Source organism: Microcaecilia unicolor, chromosome 5, assembly GCF_901765095.1.
Source record: "Microcaecilia unicolor chromosome 5, aMicUni1.1, whole genome shotgun sequence".
NCBI lineage: Eukaryota > Metazoa > Chordata > Amphibia > Gymnophiona > Siphonopidae > Microcaecilia > Microcaecilia unicolor.
Genome location: NC_044035.1, coordinates 212,555,793 through 212,567,993, shown reverse-complemented (window position 1 = coordinate 212,567,993; position 12,201 = coordinate 212,555,793).

The following is a 12,201-nucleotide window of genomic DNA, read 5'->3' as shown; positions in this document are numbered from 1 at the left end:
ACCCAATATGTCACCTCTTACCCGTCTTGGAGAATGGATAGTGCATACGGGATGCAGGCATTTTGGAGGTTAAGGCCTACAGGTACCAGGATACCCGGTATAAAAAGCTCAAATTAACCTGCCAGACTAGAGTGGCTCCAAAGTAGATGATGGGTCTGTAAAAAAAAAAAGCCAAATTACCATGCCAGATTAAAATGTAAATGCTGGGAAGAAAGTAGTTTAAAAAAAATGTCAGATGGGAAGGAAAGTAGTGTGTGTATGTGTATAGCTGCCTTATAGGGGTGAGGGTATTTTATAGGTTAAACTTTGCACAGAGTTGTACATATGTCTAAGTTTACAGCACATGAAAATCATAACAATGCATAGCAATACTTGTACTCCAGTTAAAATAATGATAGGGTGAATTAAAAGATTAAAGACATGATCAGCTGTAGGTGAATATCCAAAGAATAATTTCCATGCTGAGACATGGGAGTCTTTTACCAAATTTTGAACAGTTTGTCTAATTTGTCCATTTTCATAGGTGATGGTATGATTTACTTCTGTGGAGGTTGTTTTCAGATGGTCCATATAGGCATGGAGTTCAGTAAAGTTCATTAGTTTGTGTAAAGTCTCTTCTCCCATGCCCAGAGGGAGTGGATGTGCAGCGTATGGAATAAAAGCTGGAATGTCAATAGAGTCATTGGTAACCAAAGGTGCAGAATATGTTGCCTCATTAATGGTGATGTAGACCAGCGGTGTATGACTGCACCAAGTATTGTTCTGTAAATAGTTCGAACTGTACAGCAAAGTGTTCTTAGGGAGGTGGATGTCCTGTACTTGGGGAGCAATGGAAAAAGAAATATTTTGAGGAAAGAACAGATTAAAACAAAAGTGTCCAGCTCCAAGGTAGTACACCCTATGTGAAAAAGTGGGTGAATACAAAGGTTTGGCAGTCAGAGTAAAGGAGGATGAATTGTTCCAGCAGGTGCTGTCACTCTCTTTAAACTGATGAGGTTCACACTGGAAATGAAAGGGCGTCCACTGGCACAGGCTAGGGTCCATTGGTTTGAATGATGTCCACTCATTGTCCAGGGGCTGTACTCATGCGAGATGGTCCAAAGGATACATTATCACATTATTAACTTGCACACCAATATTAACAACAGGGTAAATAACTGTATGTTGTCCTGACCATGGGATCAAAGTACAGATAGAGCATCCTTGTTGTGAACAGATTGGAATACCAACCGTCCACCAATCAAGGTGAGCTATAGCAAATTCTGGTAATTTGGTGCTAGCCATCTGAACAAGAGATGGTGGCCAGTGGCCTAACTTAGACGTGTTCAGGATTTCCTTTAAGATAGTAATAAGCTCGATCTGTACTTGATCACAGGCCGTAGCCCATGAAATATTCTTTCCCAACCTGTATTCTTCATGTGCTAAAGTCACAATTTTCTGTTCTATAATGGGTGATATAAGAGCAAAGGTATCTACAGTTACATTAGATATATATGCTTAATACGTAGTTTAGCTGAAGCCTCATTAATAATATGTTGTGATATAAGCCCTTCAGAAGCACGTTGGGCTGTGGATCCCATCTTATTCCGGAGCACTTCTATATCAATTGTATTAAGGGCTCCCAGTGCAGTTCCTGTGCCCCCTAAAATGGTGTCCAATAATTACCGCTTGTATCTAGAGGGATTGGCTGGGGGTGTGGCTGCCTGCATATCCAACCACGTTCCAGCCCAGATGCGGATGCCAGTCCAAGTTCCAGTCCTGCTAACCATGGTCCTGTTTTGAGGCTCCTCCGTAGGTTTCACCATTGTTACCCATGGAAACCTGAAAGCTCCCGTGGGGACACGGGAGCCTTGAGGGGGAGGTACTGTCACCTATTAAGCATATGTATGTGGTTGGCAACAAATTGAGAGCAGTTTGGATATTTGGTAGTGACTAGTAATACTTTAGGAAACATATGCCAAGTAAGAAAGTGGTATTTTACATCATATAAAACATCATGGGGTGCATCGTATTTAATCTGAAATGGTTTCCCTTCCTGGAACAAATTAATATCGGAGAGGTATAGAATAGGAAGAGCTGAAGTGGTAGGGGAGGTGGGAGGAGTACATCAAAAAAGAAAGAAGTCTCAGTAATGTGCCGTTGATTACTTGAATCCACGTATAAGTGATCTGCCAAGTCCCTTTATCCTGAAAGGAAATATTGTACAGAATCAAGGCGGGAGGGCCTAGAAAGTATTTCTCTGGGGGTGCAATCAATTCTTGTGTTCTTTCTAGGGAAGTGGAAATTGGTGGAGTCCATTTCATGCGCGTGATGTTTAGGGTATAGTTTAGGGTATAGTAGACTGGTCTGTCTTGCGCCGAACAGAAACTCAGGATAACCAGGTCTTTTCCTTCAGGGAATGGTGGGGGTATTTCTTGATAGCGATATACCCCATCTGTGGAATTGGCCCAACCAATTGTGCATATTCGGACGATAGTTCCTGTAATGAGACTTGGGTAAAGGAGAACACATACCACACTAAACAGAAAACGTGCCATACTAGAAGCACACTGATTGTTACAGTACAATAACTAACCTACTTACTTATAAACTTACTTATATAACACCTCAACAGAAATGAGGTTTACTATTATTTACTAAGTATTATTATCACTATTGAATGCATGTATCAACTATACAGATAGGCTATACATCATGAGTGAGTACTATAGTTACCACTCTTCCAAAATCTTTTGTTCGGGGGGCAGCCTTCTGTGCTGTATTCCGGAATCAGTCGTCTGTGCTGTATTCAGGAATCAGTCGTCTGTGCTGTATTCAGGTGGAATATGAGAACAGAAACTGGTAACCACTCATTATCCATATGGTTTCAACTGAGTGATGTGTTTCCAACATCGCTGGTTGTCTGGCCTTAGGGTCTGATATAGGCTTGGGCCTAAGGTATCTGTAACCAAGTATGGTCCATCCCACTTTGCTGTGCCAAAGGGGAGGTTTGGTCTAGGGTTTAGGAGCATGACCTTATTCCCCACTTTGAGTGGTCATAAATCAGAATCTTTGGCCTGCACTTCCTGCAGATAATCCCTAGACTTTTCTGTGTTTGCCAGCACAGTGGTCTGGATTTTTTTTAGGTGTTCTTGCAGGGATTTCATCCACTCATTTGCAAGAACTACAGTCTGATCCTCCGGGAGAAAAGGATGTAGCAGGTTTTCCCATCAAGACATTGGCCTTCCCATTAAGGCTTCATAGGGGGCAAAACCTGTGGACTTACAGACATTGGCTCTGATACGCATAAGGACCAAAGGGAGTACCTGATCCTAATTTTTCCCTGTCAGATTCGGCATAGGGCTGAGATGTGCTTTGATTGTTTGATTCATATGTTCTACCTGCCCCGCTGCTTGGGGATGGTACAAAATGTGCAATTGCTATTCTATGCCTAGAAAATCAAACAGTTCCTTGACTAGCTGAGAAACAAAAGCAGGACCATTATCAGATTCAGTAGTCTTAGGAATTCCCCAATGTGTAAAAAATTGCATAGTTAAGACCTCAGCTGTGGTTCTGGCAGTTTGATCTGATACAGGAAAAGCTTCTACCCAGTAGGAAAAAGAATCGACTACCGTGAGTAAAAATCTGTTTTTCCTAGCTGTTAAAGGGAGCGGGCCCACATGATCTATCTGTAGTCTCTCAAATGGACCCTGTGTTGGCGCTCTCATCAGCTGTCCCCTTTTCTTTTTAGGTTGTCTCCCAAATGAAGCACAAATCACACAGGAGGCCACATGATCCTGTATGTCATGTTTCATTTCTGGTCACCAGACCAACATATTCAGAGTTGCCAACATCTCTTCAGTTTTAGGGTGCCCCATGGGACCTGCTCCATGAACCCAATGCATCCAATCTTTCCCTTGAGCTCTGGGGATAGCTATAACCAATCCTTCCTCCTTCTTCACACACAGCATGTCTTTCTGTATAGTGAGTGTGAGAAAGGGTGTATGCTGGTAAGTGTTATCAGGGGTATGTTGCACAAGTTGCTTCAGATTGGAAAGCTCTGAGTCATTTTCCTGCAGTGTACTGAAATAATCTGGTGGTACCACCTGATCGTAATCAGTGGACCGTGTGGCCGTGGGTACCATCTGGGTCTGCTCATACCAGGGCCATATAGGGCCTACATGACATGCTTCCTTGGCTAGTGCATCTGCTAAAGTGTTTCCTTTCACTAAAGGGCCTTTCTGTGTGCTTTCACCTTCACTAAATGAACTTTCTGAAATTTTTCACTGAGTTCTTGTGCCATAGCCCATAGTGCTGAATTTTTTACCATGGACCCATCTGTGGATTTAAAGTTGTGGCTTAACCACCATGGCAGCAATGTGGCACTTCTGAATACGTAATCTGAATCTAAGATTATCTGTATTTCAGGGTGGGAGTCTTGATATTGCTGCAAACAGGCCACAAAGGCAGCCAGTTCACAGTATTGTGCCAAGGCTGACTCACAGGAGTACTGCCTCTGCAGAATTACTTGGTTATCTGGGCCCAGTTGTATAATCACAAAACCTGCTAATCTCCTTCCTCCCTCACATTGGCTACTTCCATCAATATATACTGTAGGAAGAAAGGGGGATATTCTGTCCAGTACCAGTTCTTTAAATATTAAATGATGGGGGGTACTGGGTGAAGACTGACAGTCATGAGGTTGTCCCTCCAGTAAGATCCCTGCAACCTGCACTTTAGGCTCTTTTAGTAATTCAAACTTCACATTCTGTGCCTGCAACATCAGGGTCCAATGGACTATTCTCTCTGTCCTAATTCTACAACAAGTCAACTTGCCCTCCACAATGAATTTAAGGTGGGCGTGGTGGCTACATATGTAAGTGGTTTGAGCCTCAATAATGTATGTAGCAGCATATGCAGCCAGAACATGTTTTTCACGGGTTCCCATTATAAGTTCTGGAGAAGTGAGAACTCTGGAAAAGAAAGCAATTGGCTGGTCTGTCCCTCCTAAGCGCTATGTTACGGCAGCGCCTATACTGTTCTCACCAACCACTGGGTATAGGAAAAAATTCTGCTTGTGATCTGGGGGAGCAAGGACAGGAGCAGAAGTCAAAGTCTGCTTGAGTTTAGTCACTGCCTCTGTGTGCTCTGCCTCCCAAACATATTCTTTACCTTTAAGCAGGGAGTATAGTGGAGCAGCCACTTCAGCATAGTTGTGCATAAAATCAGCCGACAAACAGACCTACTTATTTTGCTTTTTAGAAAGCACAGTGGCTTTAGTAAGCAGAAAACTCAAAGTAGATAAAGGAGGAGTTAAATAAAAATATATTTCCCTAATACAGCAGCAAGAAAGGAAACATGCACACATTGTAAATTTGCCACAAATGCACTTCACGGGTCACATCAACTGAAGCAAGTGCAGAACTCTGCACTACATGGTTTACTAATGCAACCAAAACAGGAACTAAATCGGGCAGCATCTAAAATATATAAAGGTACGTCGGGGTTACACCAATTTGTATGAAGGGGCCCAAGGCCCCAGACTCCAAGATATCTGCTCTCTCGCATATATAAATAAATATAAATCTATTTTATCTAACAGTGTCCACCACAGTAGTACATAGAATTTCTATTATATATTACTAGTAAAAAAGGCCCGTTTCTGACACAAATGAAACGGGCGCTAGCAAGGTTTTCCTCGGAGTGTGTTTGTTTGGGAGAGTGTATGTGAGAGTGACTGTTTGAGAGTCAGAGTGAAAGTGTGAGTGTGTGTGCGTGAGAGAGGGAGTGAGTCTGGGTGTGAGTGTGTTTGTGAGAGTGTGTGTGTGAGCCGTGCCCTCCCAATCCATGCCCATCTGTCCCCTGCCCCCTCCATTCAACTTTTTCCAGCAATTCCCCTCTTTCCCTGAGCCCTGCCCTCCCAATCCATGGCCATCCATGCTCCTCTGTCACCTGCCCCCTCCATTCATCCCTATCCAGCAATTCCCCTTTCTCCCTGCCCTGCAATCCATATCCATCCATGCCCATCTGTCCCCTCCGTTCATCCCTATCCAGCAATTCCCCTCTCTCCCTGAGCCCTGCCCTCCCAATCCATGCCCATCCATGCTCCTCTGTCACCTGCCCCCTCCATTCATCCCTATCCAGCAATTCCCCTCTCTCCCTGAGCTCTGCCCTGCAATCCATATCCATCCATGCTCCTCTGTCACCTGCCCCCTCCATTCATCCCTATCCAGCATTTCCCCTCTCTCCCTGAGCCCTACCCTGCAATCCATAGCCATCCATGCCCATCTGTCCCCTCCATTCATCCCTATCCAGCAATTCCCCTTTCCTTGAGCCCTGCCCTCCCAATACATGGCCATCCATGCTCCTCTGTCACTTGCCCCCTCCATTCATCCCTATCCAGCAATTCCCCTCTCCCTGAGCCCTGCCCTCCCAATCCATGCCCTTCCATGCTCCTCTGTCACCTGCCCCCTCCATTCATCCCTTTTCAGCAATTCCCCTCTCTCCCTTCCATGACCCCCCCTCGCATCCATGCTCCTCTCTCTCCCATGTCCCAGCCTGGCCCGCCCTCTTCTCCCCCCCCTTCGCATCCTTGCCCTCCCCCTTCGCATCCATGCTGTCGTTTCTCCCCTGCCCTCCCGCTCCCATTGTTCTTCTTTACTGCCCATCCTCTTCTCTTTCCCTTTTTTTTTTTTTTTTTCTTCTTTTTAAATTTACCTCCGTGGCGGTTCCGGCAGCGCAGCGTCAGGGAAGGAGGCGGCATTCCCGATGTCTAGCCTTTCCTTCGCTGTGTTCCGCCTTCTTCTGACGTCATCTTTGACGTCAGAAGGCGGATCTCAGCAAAGGGAAGGCTGGAGACGTCGGGAGCACCGCCTCCTTCCCTGACGCTGCGCTGCCAGATTTGTTTGTTCTTGTTTCCGCTCCGCCCTCGACATCATGACATTTGACGCGAGGGCGGGGCAGAGACGGCTGGGTGGCTTCACACCACGAACGCCACGAACCCTTCAGGGAGTGTTTTAGTGACTTCAGAACGTTGTCCTCATTAGAACGTTCATGGTGCGTTTTATTATATTAGATAAAGAAGGAGAGACAGACACAGAAGGCTGTTTCTAATCATATGAGAAAAAGTTTCTTTTATTAGCTTACCAATTGAGCATCTAACGATTATTTCAGATTAGGCAGTACAGCAAATCAAGGCAAGTCAATCAGCACAGGCCTCAGGCTTTTTCTCAGAGAGATGACACAGATCACAAGTCGTGAATGCGCAGTAATACATCTCTGATTCTAATTGATTAGGTTACATCTTATATACTTTTTCTGTTACATTGAAGTCTATTGGAGCCTCATCATTTTGCATCATTTGCTCCACCTTTTCAAACTTCCCCTAATGCAAGTTTTGGGATACTTTCAAGTTCACACCATCTGGCTTTCTGTTTATTAACACTTATTTCTTATGTAATCTATATTCATAATTATAATTCACAGTAAATCATTCAGGGTCATTTGTCTTAACACTTTCAACCACAAGTTTCGTTTATCATTGCTCTGTTCCATTTCCCCCTAAATTCCAGTTCATTTATATGTCACTTATCTCATTAACAGATATCTTAGTTCCTCTGTGTAATTGCTCATTAGTTAACAGGCATCTCATGTTTCTGTGTGCAGAAACAATGCACATCTGCTCTCTGTTGCTGAGTGTGTTTGAGCACTTCTGCTTTCACTATTAGCAAAGGCAGGCTTGTTTCATTTGGCCTTTTAACCTAGAGGCCTAGCTACACATACACAGATTTTTAAAGCTTTTCCAGCTTCATATAGGGTCTCAGGTCATGTCCAGCATAAGGCCTGGAGCCCCCATATTAACAATACTTAGCGCGCTAACCATGTAGGCACCTATTGACAGGCTTTCAAGGTAGAACCTATGTTCTTGAGCCCTTAGGCCACTGCCGTGGAGCAGCAGTGGCAGGCAAAACCACCCCACACCAGAGACAAGGCAGAACTCTGACAGAAACAGCTAGACTTCACCTGCGCTTGACTGCCCTTCCCTAGGAGTTGAGCCCCTGGGTGCAGGCGGCCGGCAGGACTTACCGGACAGGGCAAGCACTGGATACCAACTAGGCTGAACAGGGACTGAGGGTCAGAGGGGAAAGGAATATACATGGGCAGCAAGGCAGGAAACTGGGCTAGGACTCACAGACAGACAATACTACACAAAGCAGGAAATGGACAAGCTAAAGGACAGGAACTGAAAGCTTCCATGCAGCCACTGAAACAGGGTACAAATACTGACAGACAAGAGACAGGACTGAAAGCTGCAGAGCAGCCACCAAAACAGGGTACAAATACCGACAGACAAGAGAGGACTGAAAGCTGCAGAGCAGACACTAAACAAGAGACACAGACAAACAGAAACTAGACAAGGAATACAGACCAGAAACAAGACTAGGGAAGAAGCAAATAAACCTAAGCTAAACTACACACAGATAACTAGAAACAGACAAGGAACTAAACAAGAAACCAGACTAGGCAGAAGTGCAACAAAGCACCAACAAACCAGGGACCTTAGATGATGCAAAGGCAAACTCAGAAGGTTTCCAGGTGGTAATAAACCCATCAGCAGCTGAACTCACTGCAGGAATCATGAGGCAGCTACGGGTGAGGCTAGCTGCCAAACTTCAAACCAAGTCTGGAGGGCTGGAATATCTGGACCGGACTGGAAAGAAAGTCTGGAAAGTCTATGGTAGCCACCAGTTCTGGCCACCAGAGGGCAAGAGGAACACAAACCAAAACACAGGCAGAAAGCATACTGAAGCACAGAAAGGCTTAACACACACAGGTGCAGTATAGTGGAGTAATCAGAGCCATGCTGGAAGCAGCCAGCACACAGAGACAGAGACAGAACTAACTCAGGAAGAACAGACAGAAGCCAGCTCAGAAGCTGACCGCCGGAAATAAGGTGAGTGAGACACAATCGTGACACCTATAGGGATATTGTACGCGCATTAAAAATGTTAACGCACCTATAATGCTGCTTAGTAAACAGGGCCCTAAGTGACTTATTGTTGATTCAGATTCTAAATCTCAATGGAGAAAATTTGTATTACTTCAATTTTTTCCCCTCAGTTCCAATTTATTTTTAAAAGACTAAGAAGAATTTTCCCTTATTCAGGAACAATACTATATCAGTTCCTTATATAATATCTTCAGTTTTCCCAAAGTGTCCTTCATTTCTTTGAACACTCGCACAGAATTAATTTGTCAAAAATATATTTCTTTTATTCAGTTTTAATTAAATTCCCCACCAAATTATGTTTCTGCCAAATGGTTTTTCCAATTTAACCATTAGTCACCAAATTATTTTCTCACATAAGAGTTAACATTAACAATTTCTTCTCCAAAATTAAATAAAACTTCCTCTCAGGCTTTAATTATTCTCTATTGCTTCACATACAAACGTTTCTTTATTATCCCATTCAAACTTTTACATTTGTTTCTCATTTTTTACTCTCTCAAGCAGACACCTCAAGAAACATCTCTTCTCTTTCTGATTTCTTCTGTTGCTCTCTCACCAAGTGTTGTCAAGTTCCTTTCAAACACTCAGCTTCACACTAACATTCCATTATTCTATTTTAATTAAAAATATTACTTAAACCTTCATTTTTGAATTTAAACTATATAATTCAGATCAGAGCAGTGCTCTGTGTTTTATGTAAAAATTTGTATTTAAGTAGACACCTAGATACCCAAAATATAACTCTATTAAAAAGGACCAATTTGCATAAAGCCAGACCCCAAATAAAACCATAGCACACATATGCAAATTTCCCTCACAGCACACATATGCAAGCTTGCCTCACCTAAATACTACGGTATCACTAAAACCCTTGCTCACATTTTTAAAATTTAGTTTTTATTCATTTTAGTGCAGGTCTCTGGTGAACTCACTGTACCTGTGCAATTTTTCAGGCCATTCTGGGGTCATTAAGGTCACCAGGGAGCCCCCTCTCAACTCAGAGCAACCTCTGTGATCATAAAAATTTAAAGTGCGCCATATGCATGTAATTGACACGTCTGATTGCACAATTTTATGACACGCGTCCCCACTAAATTTATATAGAGGGTCATACAGGTGCCCCTATACATTTTAATCAAAAACAATGGTGGTGCAGTGGTCTTCGAGGCTTCCAGATACCTCTGGAATCATTGGGACTATTTTTTCTACTGCATGTGTGCATGTGACATCATCAATGACTTCATGGCACTTCCCTAACGCTGTGCATTTGTGCACAGCGATCCCTGGGCCCCAGCAATTTTGGCACAGTCAGGGACTCTTCCTCCCAGCCTTGCCCAGCCACCTTCGGGCCAGTCTGGTACCCGCAGCTCATGTCAAGAGCACAATCCCGCGACGAACCTGCCACTGGCACACAGGAACCACATCAGAGCCCTCCTGGAGCTCCCAAACTAACCCCCAACTACAACAAATACATTTTTTTATTCTGGTTACATTTGAAAAACATGCCTTACAAAATATTCAATAACTAAGGGTAAAGAATATTTAGTTTATCAGCTGATCATTAAGCTCCATCTCCCTTTGATAGTAAACTTGTTTTTTATTTATTTATAACAATGTTTCAACAAGTACAATACTTGAGTAAGCAATACAGGCTTAGGTAAATTTTTATCTAAATTAGACCAAAAATATAACTAAAAGAAAACTGTTATGCCCTCTTTAGCCCACGATAATATGGAGAGGGGTATCATGTTCAGGAGAGAACTTAAACAATATATATAGAGGTACATATAGCTTTACATGGAACACCTTATCCTTACTGTTTATTCTCAATCTTTTTATATCTAACATTAAACTGTTCCCAACTTTTTTTGGCATACAAAGGCATTTAAATGTTCTGGAAGGAGAAAAATATATTTAAGCCCCTGATATTTTATTACACATTTACAAGGGTAGTTTAAATAGAGGTAAGCCCCTAATGCTGGGGTCTCTTTCCTTAGGGCCAAAAAGGCTCTTCTCCTTTCCTGAGTCTGTCTAGTAACATCAGGATACAACCATATCTTTTTCCCCTAAAATAAAGATTGTGATTTCCTGAAAAACATGCATTTTACTGCTTCCAGATCCTGTTCAAATATAAAAGACACTAATAGAGTCATTCTTTCAGAATCTTCAGATATGGATGGTTCTAGTATATCAGTTAAATTACGATTTTGTTTTTCTTCATCTTTTTATTGAGATTGTTGTAGTGCCATATCTGAGCTTTCTCCTTCTTGATTCTTTTTAATTGGAATATAATATATTCGATTAATTTGAGGAATAAGGTCCAAAGAATAATTCAAAACTTCTACCAAATATTTTTTGAAAGCTTCAAGAGGAGTAACCCCCAGTGTTTTAGGAAAATTTAAGAAGCGAAGATTCAGTCTGCGATTATAGTTTTCAATTTGATCAATTTTCCTATGAATCAAGTTTTTATCTTTAATTGTCATAGTAGAAAAATCTTGTAACTTTCTCACTTCTTCTTTAATCTCAGTCATTTGATTAATAGAATCTGTCTTAATATTTTCAAGAGATTTAGAAAGTGTATCAACAGTACTTACTAAGGTAGAAATCTCTTGTGTTGTGTTGGTCAGTTTAACGCAGTGGCGTAGCCAGACCTGAATTTTTGGGTGGGCCCAGAGCTAATATGGGTGGGCACTAGCACTATGCATATAGGTATGAGTAGTGTTTCTTGGGATACTACAAAATAATGCCTTAGAATGCACTTGATGATGGATTGCTCTGCCCAGTAACTGCTCTGCATCAACATAAACCACATACATACATAAAAGGGAAAAATGATAAATATAGTTACATTATCCCATATCTTAAACTTGACCATAACATATGTAAATGACTGATTAAGCAAAACATGTAAATACCTACATTTTTGTCTGTTCTTCAACATGTCAAAAACTGCATGAAGCACAGCCGCAGAATTCTCACTGATGAAATAAGATTTCTCACTAATTAAATAAGAAAAATCCTACTGTCGTCATCAAGATATTTTTCCACCTACTGTGGAATCTGTAGAATACAGAACACAGCTAGAATGTTTCCTCTTACAGCTTTTCATAGGAAAAATGTATTCAAATTCTGGTAGCATCTCAATAACACAAAATCCCTTCACCGCTAGGTACTTTATGAAGTAACACTAAATCCTGCAAAGAATTTTCTTA